Source organism: Arachis hypogaea, chromosome 10 (assembly GCF_003086295.3).
Source record: "Arachis hypogaea cultivar Tifrunner chromosome 10, arahy.Tifrunner.gnm2.J5K5, whole genome shotgun sequence".
In the NCBI taxonomy this organism is placed as follows: domain Eukaryota; kingdom Viridiplantae; phylum Streptophyta; class Magnoliopsida; order Fabales; family Fabaceae; genus Arachis; species Arachis hypogaea.
In genome coordinates, this window is record NC_092045.1 from 42019307 (window position 1) to 42034900 (window position 15594).

At 39.8% G+C, this 15594-nt stretch overlaps 1 non-coding gene across 1 annotated transcript; it reads left to right on the top strand.

Moving 5' to 3' along the window:
* The first annotated feature begins 3061 nt into the window (after positions 1 to 3061).
* Positions 3062 to 3165, top strand: LOC112719469 (small nucleolar RNA R71). Its single transcript, XR_003161771.1, has one exon. It is a non-coding gene; the product is annotated as a small nucleolar RNA R71 (small nucleolar RNA).
* Positions 3166 to 15594: the final 12429 nt, after the last annotated feature.

Genomic DNA, 15594 nt, shown 5'->3' on the forward strand with positions numbered 1-15594 from the left:
ATTGTCACCACATCAATATAATTAAATTAAATTCAATGATAAATTTGAAATCTATGTACTTCTTGTTCTTTTGAATTAAAACATTTTTCATTTAAGAGAGGTGAAGGATTAATGGATTTTATTCATAGCTTTAAGGCATGGTTACATACTAATGATCAAGAAAGTAGAGACACAAAATATAGATAAACACAACATTAAAAACAGAAAACAGAAAGAAATAAAGAGCAAGGAATGAATCCACCTGAGTGAGGGTGGCGCCTTCTTGAAGGTCCAATGGTGCTTTTTGAGCTCCTTTATGTCTCTTCCTTGCTTCTGTTGAATGATTCCTAGTAATTTTGGTGTTTCTATCCTTAGTTGCTTCCAATATTTGTGTGGAGGATAACTTATTCCCTGAGGTATCTCAGGGATCTCTTGATTTGTAGCCACATGTTCTACCACTGAGCTATGACGGCTTATATTCTTTCCATCTTCCAAGACTCAGAGGTGGAAGCTTTTGTCTTCCCTTTGAGGTTTCTCTGGCCTTAGGTGCCATTAATGGTAATGGAAAAGCAAAAACGCTATGCTTTTACCACACCAAACTTAAAATTTTGCTCGCCCTCGAGCAAGAAAGAAAAGAAGAGAAGAAGAAGAAGAAGAAGAAGAAGAGAATGGAGGTGAGTGAGGGGAGATGGATTCGGCTATATGGGTGGGATTGGGTGGGAAAGAGAAGTTGAATTGTAAAGGTAGGTGGGGTGTATGGGGAAGAGTGGATAGATGTAGGTGGTGAATGAAAAATAGAAGGGATGACCATGAATGCAAAGAGAGAGGGCGAGGTAGGTGGGGATCCTGTGGGGTCCACAGATCTTGAGGTGAAAAGAAATACCATTCCTTCACCATATAGGCATGTAAAATGCCTTCGTGCATCATTCTGGCGTTTAAACGCCCATTGGTGCACATTCTGGGCGTTCAACGCCCATGTAATGCATGTTTCTGGCGTTGAACGCCAGTTTCATGCTTGTTGCTGGCGTTTAACGCCAGCTTGTCTCCTCCAGGCACATTCCTGGCGTTCAGCGCCAGGATGTTGCTTGTTTCTGGCGTTCAGTGCCAGAATGGTGCTCTGTTCTGGCGTTGAATGCCAGCCAGATGCATCTTACTGGCGTTGAACGCCAGCCCGTGCGTCCTCCAGGGTGAAAAATTTTTTTCTTCTGTTTTTGACTCTGTTTTTAATTTTTTTGATTTTTTTCGTGACTCCTCATGATCATGTACCTAATAAAACACAAAATAACAATAGAACAAAATAAAATAAAAATTAGATAAATAAAATTAGGTTGCCTCCCGATAAGCGCTTCTTTAATGTCAATAGCTTGACAGTGGCTCTCATGGAGCCACAAGGTGATCAGGTCAATTTTAGTGTGTAGTCCCAACACCAAGCTTAGAGTTTGGACATGGGGTCTGAACACCAAACTTAGAGTTTGGTTGTGGCTTCACAACACCAAACTTAGAGTTTGACTGTGTGGGCTCTTCTTGACCTTGAACTGAGAGAAGCTCTTCATGCTTACTCTCTTTTGTCACAGAGGGATGGCCATGTGCCTTAAACACAAGGTAGTCCCCATTCAATTGAAGGACTAATTCACCTCTGTTGACATCTATCACAGCTCCTGCTGTGGCTAGGAAAGGTCTTCCAAGGATGATGCAATCATCTTTTTCCTTCCTAGTGTCTAAGATTATGAAATCAGCAGGGATGTAAAGGCCTTCAACCTTTACTAGCACGTCCTCTACTATTCCATAAGCTTGTCTCAATGACTTATCTGCCAATTGCAATGAGAACAAGGCAGGTTGTACCTCAATGATCCCTAACTTCTCCATTACAGAGAGTGGCATAAGATTTATCCCTGACCCCAGATCACATAGAGCTTTTTCAAAGCTCATGGTGCCAATGGTACAAGGTATTAAGAACTTGCCAGGATCTTGTTTCTTTTGAGGTAGAGTTTTCTGAATCCAAATATCTAGTTCACTAATGAGCAAGGGAGGTTCACTTTCCCAAGTCTCATTACCAAACAACTTGGCATTCAGCTTCATGATAGCTCCTAAATATTGAGCAACTTGCTCTCCAGTCACATCTTCATCCTCTTCAGAGGAAGAATAGTCTTCAGAGCTCATGAATGGCAGAAGGAGATTTAATGGAATCTCTATGGTCTCTATATGAGCCTCAGATTCCTCTGGATCCTTGTTAGGAAACTCCTTCTTGCTTGAAGGACGTCCCAGGAGGTCTTCCTCACTAGGATTTTCGTCGTCCTCCTCCCTAGTGCATTTGGCCACTTTGAGTAAATCAATGGCCTTGCACTCTCCTTTTGGATTCTCTTCTGTATGGCTTGGGAGAATACTGGGAGGAGTTTCAATGACTTTCTTACTCAGCTAGCCCACTTGTGCCTCCAAATTTCTAATGGAGGATCTTGTTTCATTCATGAAACTGAAAGTGGCCTTTGACAGATCAAAGACAATATTGGCTAAATTAGAAGTGTTTTGTTCTGAATTCTCTGTCTGTTGCTGAGAAGATGATGGATATGGCTTGCTATTGCTTAGCCTATTGCGTCCACCATTGTTAAAGCCTTGTTGAGGCTTTTGTTGATCCTTCCAAGAGAAATTTGGATGATTTCTCCATGATGGATTATAGGTGTTTCCATAAGGTTCACCCATATAATTAACCTCTGCCATGGCAGGGTTCTCAGGATCATAAGCTTCTTCAGAAGCTGCCTCTCTAGTGCTGTTGGATGCATGTTGCAATCCATTCAAATTTTGAGAGATAATGTTAACCTGTTGAGTCAACATTTTGTTCTGAGCCAGTATGGCATTCAGAGCTTCAATTTCAAGAACTCCTTTCTTCTGAGGTATCCCATTATTCACAGAATTCCTCTCAGAGGTATACATGAATTGGTTGTTTGCAACCATGTCAATGAGTTCTTGAGCCTCTTCAGGCGTTTTCTTTAGGTGAATAGATCCACCTGCAGAATGGTCCAGTGACATTTTCGAAAATTCAGAGAGACCATAATAGAATATATCTAATAGGGTCCATTCTGAAAACATGTCAGATGGACATCTTTTGGTCAACTGCTTGTATCTTTCCCAAGCTTCATAGAGGGATTCACCATCTTTTTGTTTGAAGGTTTGAACATCCACTCTCAGCTTGCTCAGCTTTTGAGGAGGAAAGAATTTATCCAAGAAGGCAGTGACCAGCTTATCCTAGGAGTCCAGGCTATCCTTAGGTTGTGAATCCAACCATATTCTAGCTCTGTCTCTTACAGCAAAAGGGAAAAGCATGAGTCTGTAGACTTCAGGATCAACTCCATTCGTCTTTACAGTCTCACAGATCTACAAGAACTCAGTTAAAAACTGATAAGGATCTTCAGATGGAAGTCCATAAAACTTGCAGTTTTGTTGCATTAATGCAACTAGTTGAGGCTTAAGCTCAAAGTTATTGGCTCCAATGGCAGGAATGGAGATGCTTCTTCCATCAAACTTGGACGTTGGCTTTGTGAAGTCACCAAGCATTCTCCTTGCATTATTATTATTATTATTTTCGGCTGCCATCTCCTTCTCCTGTTCGAAAATTTCTGAAAGGTTGTTTCTGGATTGTTGTAATTTAGCTTCTCTTAATTTTCTCTTCAGAGTCCTTTCAGGTTCTGGATCGATTTCAACAAGAGTGCCTTTTTCCCTGTTCCTGCTCATATGAAAGAGAAGAAAACAAGAAAAGAAAGAGGAATCCTCTATGTCACAGTATAGAGATTCCTTTATGTTAGTAGAAGAAGAAAGGGGTTAGAAGAATGGAGATGGAGATTCGGATTTTTGGATGAAGAGAGGTGAAGATAAGTGTTAGTAATTAAATAATTAAATAGAATAAGAGAAGAGAAGAGAAATTTCGAAAATAAATTTTGAAAAAGGGGTTAGTATTTTCGAAAATTAAAGATGAAATATAATTAAAATTAAAATTTAAAACAAAAAGAATTTTTGAAAAAGAGAGGGAGAATTTTCGAAAATTAGAGAGGGAAAAGTAGTTAGGTGGTTTTGAAAAAGATAAGAAACAAACAAAAAGTTAGTTAGTTGATTGAAAAAGATTTGAAATCAAATTTTGAAAAAGATAAGAGGATAAGAAGTTAGATAAGATATTTTGAAATCAAATTTTGAAAAAGATAAAATTTTTGAAAAAGATAAGATAAAAGATAAAAAGATAGGATAAAAATTTTAATAAAAAGATATTTTGAAAAAGATTTAATTTTTAAAAAGACTCAACTAACAAGAAACTACAAGATAAGATTCTAGAACTTAAAGATTGAACCTTTCTTAACAAGAAAGTAACAAACTTCAAATTTTTGAACCAATCACATTAATTGTTAGCTAATTTTCGAAAATTTGATATAAAGATAAGAAAAAGATTTTGAAAATATTTTGAAAAAGATTTTTGAAATTTTCGAAATTTATATAAAAAAAATGAAAAAGATATGATTTTTGAAAAAGATTTTGAAAAGATAAGATTTTTAAAATTGAAATTTTGACTTGACTTGTAAGAAACAACTAATTTTAAAAATTTTTGACCAAGTCAACCCAAAATTTCGAAAATTTGGAGGAAAATAAGGAAAAGATATTTTTTTTTTGATTTTTTGAATTTTTTTTATGAGAGAGAAAAACAACAAAAATACTCAATGCATGAAATTTTTAGATCAAAACAATGAATGCATGCAAGAATGCTATGAATGTCAAGATGAACACCAAGAACACTTTGAAGATCATGATGAACATCAAGAACATAATTTTGAAAAATTTTTGATGCAAAGAAAACATGCAAGACACCAAACTTAGAAATCTTTAATGCATGAAAAATATGAATGCAAAAGTGCACATGGAAAACAACAAACAACACAAAACACGAAATTATCAAGATCAAACAAGAAGACTTATCAAGAACAACTTGAAGATCATGAAGAACACTATGGATGCATGAGATTTTCGAAAAAATGCAAGAAAAATTTTCAAAGCATGCAATTGACACCAAACTTAAAGATTAACACAAGACTCAAACAAGAAACACAAAATATTTTTGATTTTTATGATTTTCTAATTTTTTTATATTTTTATTTTAATTTTTTCAAAAATATAGTTTGGAAAAACGAAAAATAAAAAGAAAAATTTTTGAAAAAGATTTTTGAAAAGAAAATTACCTAATATGAGCAACAAGATGAACCGTCAGTTGTCCATACTCGAACAATCCCCGGAAACGGCGCCAAAAACTTGGTGGACGAAATTGTGATCACTGTTCTTTTAAGTTGTATGAAATCATTATTGTGGCACCAGTTGTTATCACAACTCCGTTCAACTAACCAGCAAGTGTACTGGGTCGTCCAAGTAATAAACCTTACGTGAGTAAGGGTCGATCCCACAGAGATTGTTGGTATGAAGCAAGCTATGGTCACCTTGTAAATCTCAGTCAGGCAGATTAAGATGGTTTATGGATTTTTGAAAATAGAAATAAGAGAATAGATTATAAAAAGGATAGAAGACTTATGCAGATTCATTGGTGGGAATTTCAGATAAGCGAATGGAAATGCTGTATGGCTCAAGGACGTCTGCTCTCCTACTGCTTCTACTCAATCCTTCTTACTCCTTTCCATAGCAAGCTTTGTATAGGGGTTCACCATCAGCAATGGCTACATCCCATCCTCGCAGTGAAAACTAATGCTCACGCACTCTGTCACAGTACGGCTAATCACTGGTTGGTTCCCGCTCCTACTGGAATAGAATCCCTTGATTCTTTTGCGTCTGTCACTAACGCCTAGCACTTGCAAGTTTGAAGCACGTCACAGTCATTCATTACCGGAATCCTACTCGGAATACCACAGACAAGGTTAGACTTTCCGGACTCCCAGGATCCTACTCGGAATACCACAGACAAGGTGAGACTTTCCGGATCCTCATAAATGCCGCCATCTATCTAGCTTATACCACGAAGATTCTGTTGGGGAATCTAAGAGATACGCATTCAAGCTCGGTTGCTTGAGGTACAGCAGAGCTCCACACCCTTAATCTATGGTGTGCAGAAACTCCACCGTTGAAAATACATAAGTGAAAGGTTCAGGCATGGCCGAATGGCCAGCCCCCCTAACGTGATCAATGATCTCTTAGGATGAATAATAAAACAAAACTGAGACCAAAGATGTCTAATACAATAGATAAATGTCCTATATATACTAGACTAGCTACTAGGGTTTACATGAGTAAGTAAATGATGCATAAATTCACTTCCGGGGCCCACTTGGTGTATGCTTGGGCTGAGCTTGATCAATCCACGAGCTGAGGCTTTACTTGGAGTTGAACTCTGAGTTATGACGTGTTTTGGGCGTTCAACTCCGGATCATGACGTTTTTCTGGCGTTTAACTCCAGACAGCAGCATGAACTTGGCGTTCAACGCCAAGTTGCGTCGTCATTCTTCGAATAAAGTATGGACTATTATATATTGCTGGAAAGCCCTGGATGTCTACTTTCCAACGCCGTTGAGAGCGCGCCAATTCGAGTTCTGTAGCTCCAGAAAATCCATTTCGAGTGCAGGGAGGTCAGATTCCAACAGCATCAGCAGTCCTTCTGTCAGCCTTTTTCAGAGTTTTGCTCAAATCCCTCAATTTCAGCCAGAATTTACCTGAAATCACAGAAAAACACACAAACTCATAGTAAAGTCCAGAAATGTGAATTTAACATAAAAACTAATGAAAACATCCCTAAAAGTAGCTCAAACTTACTAAAAACTACCTAAAAACAATGCCAAAAAGCGTATAAATTATCCGCTCATCAGGCACCAGACTGGCGTTTAACACCAGAAAAGGGCAGCAGCCTGGCATTTAATGCCAGGATTGGCAGAAAGGGCGCTTTGTACGCCACTTGGTGCAGGGATGAGCTATCCTTGACACCTAAGAATCTGTGGACCCCACAGGATTCCCACCTACCCCACCACTCTCTCTCTTCTTCACCCATTCACCAATCACCTCAATACCTCTTCCCCAAAAAAACCCCTCACCTATCAAATCCCACCATTCTCTTCACCACTCACATCCATCCTTCATAAAACCCTACCTACCCTACCATCCAAATTCAAACCACTTTCCCTCCCAAACCCACCCATAATGGCCGAACCCTACCCCTCTCTCCACCCCTATATAAACCCTTCATCACTCATTCATTTTCACACAACCTAAACACTACTTCTCCCCCTCAGCCGAACCACAAAAGCCCCCTCAATCTCCTCTATTTCTTCTTCTTCTACTATTTTCTTTCCTCTTTTGCTCAAGGACGAGCAAACCTTCTAAGTTTGGTGTGGTAAAAGCATTGCTTTTTGTTTTTCCATAACCATTTATGGCACCTAAGGCCGAAGAAACCTCTAGAAAGAGGAAAGGGAAGGCAAAAGCTTCCACCTCCGAGTCATGGGAGATGAAGAGATTCATCTTAAGGGTGCATCAAGACCACTTCTATGAAGTTGTGGCCATGAAGAAGGTGATCCCTGAGGTCCCTTTCAAACTCAAAAAGAGTGAATATCCGGAGGTCTGACATGAGATCCGAAGAAGAGGTTGGGAAGTTCTTACCAACCCTATTCAACAAGTCGGAATCTTAATGGTTCAAGAGTTCTATGCCAATGCATGGATCACCAAGAACCATGATCAAAGTGTGAACCCGGACCCAAAGAATTGGCTTACAATGGTTCAAGGAAAATGCTTAGATTTTAGTTCGGAAAATATAAGGTTGGCATTCAACTTGCCCATGATGCAAGGAGATGAACACCCCTACACTAGAAGCGTCAACTTTGATCAAAGGTTGGGCTAAGTCCTCATAGACATTTGTGAAGAGGGCGCTCAATGGAAGAGAGATTCAAGAGGGAAGCCGGTTCAACTGAGAAGGCATGACCTCAAGCCCGTGGCTAGGGGATGGTTGGAGTTTATCCAACGCTCAATCATTCCCACTAGCAACCAGTCCGAAGCTACTATAGACCGGGCTATCTTGATTTCATATCATCATGATTGGAGAGGAAGTAGAAGTTCATGAGGTTATATCCCAAGAACTTTATAAGGTGGCGGACAAGTCTTCTACCTTGGCAAGGTTAGCCTTCCCTCATCTCATTTGTCACCTCTGTAATTCAGTTGGAATTAACATAGAGGGAGACATCCTCATTGATGAGGACAAGCCCATCACTAAGAAGAGGATGGAGCAAACAAGAGATCCCACTCATGAACATGAGGAAATTCCTCATCATGAAATCCCTGAGATGCCTCAAGGGATGCACTTTCCTCTACAAAACTATTGGGAGCAAATCAACACCTCCCTAGGAGAATTGAGTTCCAACATGGGATAACTAAGGGTGGAGCACCAAGAACATTCCATCCTCCTCCATGAAATTAGAGAAGATCAAAGAATTATGAGAGAGGAGCAACAAAGGCAAGGAAGAGACATTAAAGAGCTCAAGCACTCCATAAGATCTTCAAGAGAAAGAACAAGCCGCCATCACTAAGGTGGACCTGTTCTTTAATCTCCTTGTTCTTTATTTTTCTGTTTTTCGAAAATTATGCTTTATGTTTTATTTATGTTTTTCTTATGCTCATTAGTGTCTTAGTGTCTATGCCTTAAAGTTATGAATGTCCTATGAATCCATCACCTTTCTTAAATGAAAAATGTTCTTAATTGAAAAAGAGAAGAATTGCATGAATTTTGAATTTTATAACAGATTAATTATTTTGATGTGGTGGCAATACTTTTGACTTCTGAATGTATGCTTGAACAGTGCATATATCTTTTGAATTTGTTATTCATGAATGTTAAAATTGTTGGCTCTTGAAAGAATTATGAAAAAGGAGACATGTTACTGAGGATCTGAAAAATCATAAAAATGATTCTTGAAGCAAGAAAAAGCAGTGAATTCAAAAAAAAAAAGAGCAAGCAGAAAAAGCCAATAGACCTTTAAACCAAAAGGCAAGGATAATAAAAAGGATCCAAGGCTTTGAGCATCAGTGGATAGGAGGGCCTACAGGAATAACATCCTGGCCTAAGCGGCTAAACCAAGCTGTCCCTAACCATGTGCTTGTGGCGTGAAGGTGTCAAGTGAAAACTTGAGACTGAGCGGTTAAAGTCATGATCCGAAGCAAAAAGAGTGTGCTTAAGAACCCTGGACACCTCTAATTAGGGACTCTAGCAAAGCTGAGTCACAATCTGAAAAGGTTCACCCAGTTATATGTCTGTGGCATGGATGTATCGATGGTAATACTGGAAAACAGAGTGCTTTGGGCCACGGCCAAGACTCATAAAGTAGTTGTGTTCAAGAATCATCATACTTCACTAGGAGAATCAATAACACTATCCGAATTCTGAGTTCCAATAAAAGCCAATCATTCTGAACTTCAAAGGATAAAGTGAGATGCCAAAATAGTTCAGAGGCAAAAAGCTAAAAGCCCCGCTCATCTAATTAATACTGATCTTCATCGATGTTTTTTCAATTTAATGTATATTTTCTTCTTTTTATCCTATTTGATTTTGAGTTGCTTGGGGACAAGCAACAATTTAAGTTTGGTGTTGTGATGAGCGGATAATTTATACGCTTTTTGGCATTATTTTTAGTATGTTTTAGTTAGTTTTTATTATATTTTTATTAGTTTTTATTTAAAATTCACTTTTTTGGACTTTATAATGAGTTTGTGTGTTTTTCTGTGATTTCAGATATTTTCTGGCTGAAATTGAGGGACCTAAGCAAAAATTTGATTCAGAGGCTGAAAAGGACTGGAGATGCTATTGGATTCTGACATCCCTGCACTCGAAGTGGATTTTCTGGAGCTACAGAAGGCCAATTGGCGCGCTCTCAATTACGTTGGAAATTAGACATCCTGGGCTTTCCAGCAATATATAATAGTTCATACTTTGCTCGAGATTTGATGGCCCAAACTGACGTTCCAAATCAGCTCAAGACTTCTCAGCATTAAACGCCGGAACTGGCACAAAAGTGGGAGTTAAACGCCCAAACTGGCACAAAAGCTGGCGTTTAACTCCAAGAAAAGTCTCTACACATGGAAGCTTCAATGCTCAGCCCAAGCACACACCAAGTGGGCCCGGAAGTGGATTTTTACGTCATTTACTCATTTTTGTAAACCCCAGAAGATGAAAATACAATAGTAAAAGGTCCTATATATAGAAAACTAGTAGCCTAGGGTTTACAGAGATGAGTAAATGACATAAAAATCCACTTCCGGGCCCACTTGGTGTGTGCTTGGGCTGAGCATTGAAGCATTTTCGTGTAGAGACTCTTCTTGGAGTTAAACGCCAGCTTTTATGCCAGTTTGGGCGTTTAACTCCCATCCTTGTGCCAGTTCCGGCGTTTAACGCTGGGAATTCTGATAGTGATTTTGAACGCCGGTTTGGGCCATCAAATCTTGGGCAAAGTATGGACTATCATATATTGCTGGAAAGCCCAGGAAGTCTACTTTCCAACGCCGTTAAGAGCGCGCCAATTGAACTTCTGTAGCTCCAGAAAATCCACTTCGAGTGCAGGGAGGTCAGAATCTAACAGCATCTGCAGTCCTTTTCAGTCTCTGAATCAGATTTTTGCTCAGGTCCCTCAATTTCAGCCAGAAAATACCTGAAATCACAGAAAAACACACAAACTCATAGTAAAGTCCAGAAAAGTGATTTTTAACTAAAAACTAATAAAAATATACTAAAAACTAACTAGATCATACTAAAAACATACTAAAAACAATGCCAAAAAGCGTACAAATTATCCGCTCATCACAACACCAAACTTAAATTGTTGCTTGTCCCCAAGCAACTGAAAATCAAATAAGATAAAAAAAAGAGAATATACAATGAATTCCAAAAACATATATGAAAATCAGTATTAATTAGATGAGCGGGGCTTTTAGCTTTTTGCCTCTGAATAGTTTTGGCATCTCACTTTATCCTTTGAAATTCAGAATGATTGGCTTCTTTAGGAACTCAGAATCCAGATAGTGTCATTGATTCTCCTAGTTAAGTATGATGATTCTTGACCACAGCTACTTATTGAGTCTTGGCCGTGGCCCAAAGCACTCTGTCTTCCAGTATTACCACCGGATACATACATGCCACAGACACATAATTGGGTGAACCTTTTCAGATTGTGACTCAGCTTTGCTAGAGTCCCCAATTAGAGGTGTCCAGGGTTCTTAAGCACACTCTTTTTGCCTTGGATCACAACTTTATTTCTTTCTTTTTTTTCTTTTTCTTTCTTTTTCTCTTTCTTTTTCTTTCTCTCTCCCCTTTTTTTTTCAAAATTTTTTTTTGTATTCGCTACTTTTTCTTGCTTCAAGAATCATTTTTATGATTTTTCAGATCCTCAGTAACATGTCTCCTTTTTCATCATTCTTTCAAGAGCCAACATTCATGAACCACAAATTCAAGATACATATGCACTGTTTAAGCATACATTCAGAAAATAAAAGTATTGCCACCACATCAAAATAATTAAACTGTTATAAAATTCAAAATTCATGCAATTCTTCTTTTTTTTCCAATTAAGAACATTTTTCATTTAAGAGAGGTGATGGATTCATAGGACATTCATAACTTTAAGGCGTAGACACTAAGACACTAATGATCACAAGACACAAATATAGATAAACATAAGCACTAAAATTCGAAAAATAGAAAAATAAAGAACAAGGAAATTAAAGAACGGGTCCACCTTAGTGATGGCGGCTTGTTCTTCCTCTTGAAGATCCTATGGAGTGCTTGAGCTCCTCAATGTCTCTTCCTTGTCTTTGTTGCTCCTGTCTCATGATTCTTTGATCTTCTCTAATTTCATGGAGGAGAATGGAATATTCTTGGTGCTCCACCCTTAGTTGTCCCATGTTAGAACTCAATTCTCCTAGGGAGGTGTTTAGTTGCTCCCAATAGTTTTGTGGAGGAAAGTGCATCCCTTGAGGCATCTCAGGGATTTGATGAGAGGGGTCTCTTGTTTGCTCCATTCTCTTCTTAGTGATGGGCTTGTCCTCATCAATGGGGATGTCTCCCTCTATGTCAACTCCAACTGAATAACAGAGGTGACAAATGAGATGAGGAAAGGCTAACCTTGCCAAGGTAGAGGACTTGTCCGCCACCTTATAAAGTTCTTGAGCTATAACCTCATGAACTTCTACTTCTTCTCCAATCATGATGCTATGGATCATGATGGCCCGGTCTATAGTAACTTCGGACCGGTTGCTAGTGGGAATGATTAAGCGTTGGATAAACTCCAACCATCCTCTAGCCACGGGCTTGAGGTCATGCCTTCTCAATTGAACCGGCTTTCCTCTTGAATCTCTCTTCCATTGGGCGCCCTCTTCACAGATGTCTATGAGGACTTGGTCCAACCTTTGATCAAAGTTGACCCTTCTAGTGTAACGATGTTCATCTCCTTGCATCATGGGCAAGTTGAATGCCAACCTTACATTTTCCGGACTAAAATCCAAGTATTTCCCCCGAACCATAGTAAGCCAATTCTTTGGATCCGGGTTCACACTTTGGTCATGGTTCTTGGTGATCCATGCATTGGCATAGAACTCTTGAACCATTAAGATTCCGACTTGTTGAATGGGGTTGGTAAGAACTTCCCAACCTCTTCTTCGGATCTCATGTCGGATCTCCGGATATTCACTCTTTTTGAGTTTGAAAGGGACCTCGGGGATCACCTTCTTTAAGGCCACAACTTCATAGAAGTGGTCTTGATGTACCCTTGAGATGAATCTCTCCATCTCCCATGACTCGGAGGTGAAAGCTTTTGCCTTCCCTTTCCTCTTTCTAGAGGTTTCTCCGGCCTTGGATGCCATAAATGGTTATAGAAAAACAAAAAGCAATGCTTTTACCACACCAAACTTAAAGGGTTTGCTCGTCCTCGAGCAAAAGAAGAAAGAAGAGAGTAGAAGAAGAAGAAATGAAGGAGATGGGGGAGGCTTTGTGGTTTGGCCAAAGGGGGAGAAAGAGTGTTTATGTTGTGTGAAAATGAAGGAGTGAAGATGGGTTTATATAGGGGTGGGGGGAGGGTTATGGTTTTGTTATGGGAGGGTGGGTTTGGTAGGGAAAGTGGTTTAAATTTGAATGGTGGGGTAGGTGGGGTTTTATGAAGGATGGATGTGAGTGGTGAAGAGAAAGATGGGATTTGATAGGTGAAGGGTTTTTGGGGAAGAGGTGTTGAGGTGATTGGTGAATGGGTGAAGAAGAGAGAGAGCGGTGGGGTAGGTGGGGATCCTGTGGGTCCACAGATCCTGAGGTGTCAAGGAAAAGTCATCCCTGCACCAAGTGGCGAGCAAAATTGCTCTTTGTGCCAATTCTGGCGTTAAACGCCGGGCTGGTGCCCCTTTCTGGCGTTTAACGCCAACTTCTTGCCCTTTTCTGGCATTTAACGCTAGTCTGGTGCCCCTTTCTGGTGTTAAACGCCCAGAATGGTGCCAGACTGGGCGTTAAACGCCCATCTGCTAGCCTTACTGGCGTTTAAACGCCTGCAGGTTCTTCCTCCAGGGTGTGCTATTTTTCTTTCTGTTTTTCTTTCTGTTTTTGCTTTTTCAATTGATTTTGTGACTTCTCATGATCATCAACCTACAAAAAACATAAAATAACAAAGGAAAATAGATAAAAGATAACACTGGGTTGCCTCCCAACAAGCGCTTCTTTAATATCAGTAACTTGACAGAGGGCTCTCATGGAGCCTTACAGATGCTCAGAGCAATGTTGGAACCTCCCAACACCAAACTTAGAGTTTGAATGTGGGGGTTCAACACCAAACTTAGAAATTGGTTGTGGCCTCCCAACACCAAAATTAGAGTTTGACTGTGGGGGCTCTGTGTGGCTCTATTTTGAGAGAAGCTCTTCATGCTTCCTCTCCATGGTGACAGAGGGATATCCTTGAGCCTTAAACACCAAGGATTCTTCATTCACTTGAATGATCAATTCTCCTCTATCCACATCAATCACAGCCTTTGCTGTGGCTAGGAAGGGTCTGCCAAGGATGATGGATTCATCCATGCACTTCCCAGTCTCTAGGACTATGAAATTAGCAGGGATGTAATGGTCTTCAACTTTTACCAGAACATCCTCTACAAGTCCATAAGCTTGTTTTCTTGAGTTGTCTGCCATCTCTAGTGATATTTTTGCAGCTTGCACCTCAAAGATCCCTAGCTTCTCCATTACAGAGAGAGGCATGAGGTTTACACTTGACCCTAGGTCACACAAGGCCTTCTTGAAGGTCATGGTGCCTATGGTACAAGGTATTGAAAACTTCCCGGGATCCTGTCTCTTTTGAGGTAATTTCTGCCTAGACAAGTCATCTAGTTCTTTGGTGAGCAAAGGGGGTTCATCCTCCCACGTCTCATTTCCAAACAACTTGTCATTTAGCTTCATGATTGCTCCAAGGTATTTAGCAACTTGCTCTTCAGTGACATACTCATCCTCTTCAGAGGAAGAATACTCATCAGAGCTCATGAATGGCAGAAGTAAGTCCAATGGAATCTCTATGGTCTCATTTTGAGCCTCAGATTCCCATGGTTCCTCATTGGGGAACTCATTGGAGGCCAGTGGACGTCCATTGAGGTTTTCCTCAATGGCGTTCACTGCCTCTTCCTCCTCTCCAAATTCAGCCATGTTGATGGCTTTGCACTCTCCTTTTGGATTTTCTTCTGTATTGCTTGGAAGAGTACTAGGAGGGAGTTCAGTAATTTTCTTGCTCAGCTGTCCCACTTATGCCTCCAAATTTCTAATGGAGGACCTTGTTTCAGTCATGAAACTTTGAGTGGTTTTGATTAGATCAGAGACCATGGTTGCTAAGTCAGAGGTGTTCTGCTTAGAACTCTCTGTCTGTTGCTGAGAAGATGATGGAAAAGGCTTGCCACTGCTAAACCTGTTTCTTCCACCATTGTTATCGTTGAAACCTTGTTGAGGTCTCTGTTGATCCTTCCATGAAAGATTTGGATGATTTCTCCATGAAGGATTATAGGTGTTTCCATAGGGTTCTCCCATGTAATTCACCTCTTCCATTGAACGGTTCTCAGGATCATAAACTTCTTCTTCAGATGAAGCTTCCTTAGTACTGCTTGGTGCATTTTTCATTCCAGACAGACTTTAAGAAATCATATTGACTTGCTGAGTCAATATCTTGTTCTGAGCCAATATGGCATTCAGAGTGTCAATCTCAAGAACTCCTTTCTTCTGATTTGTCCCATTGTTCACAGGATTCCTTTCAGAAGTGTACATGAATTGGTTATTTGCAACCATTTCAATGAGCTCTTGAGCTTCTGTAGGCGTCTTTTTCAGATGAAGAGATCCTCCAACAGAGCTATCCAAAGACATCTTGGACAGTTCAGACAGACCGTCATAGAAAATACCTATGATGCTCCATTCAGAAAGCATGTCAGAGGGACACTTTCTGATCAATTGTTTGTATCTTTCCCAAGCTTCATAGAGGGATTCTCCTTCCTTCTGTCTGAAGGTTTGGACTTCCACTCTAAGCTTACTCAATTTTTGAGGTGGAAAGAACTTTGCCAAGAAGGCATTGACTAGCTTTTCCCAAGAGTTCAGGCTTTCTTTAAGTT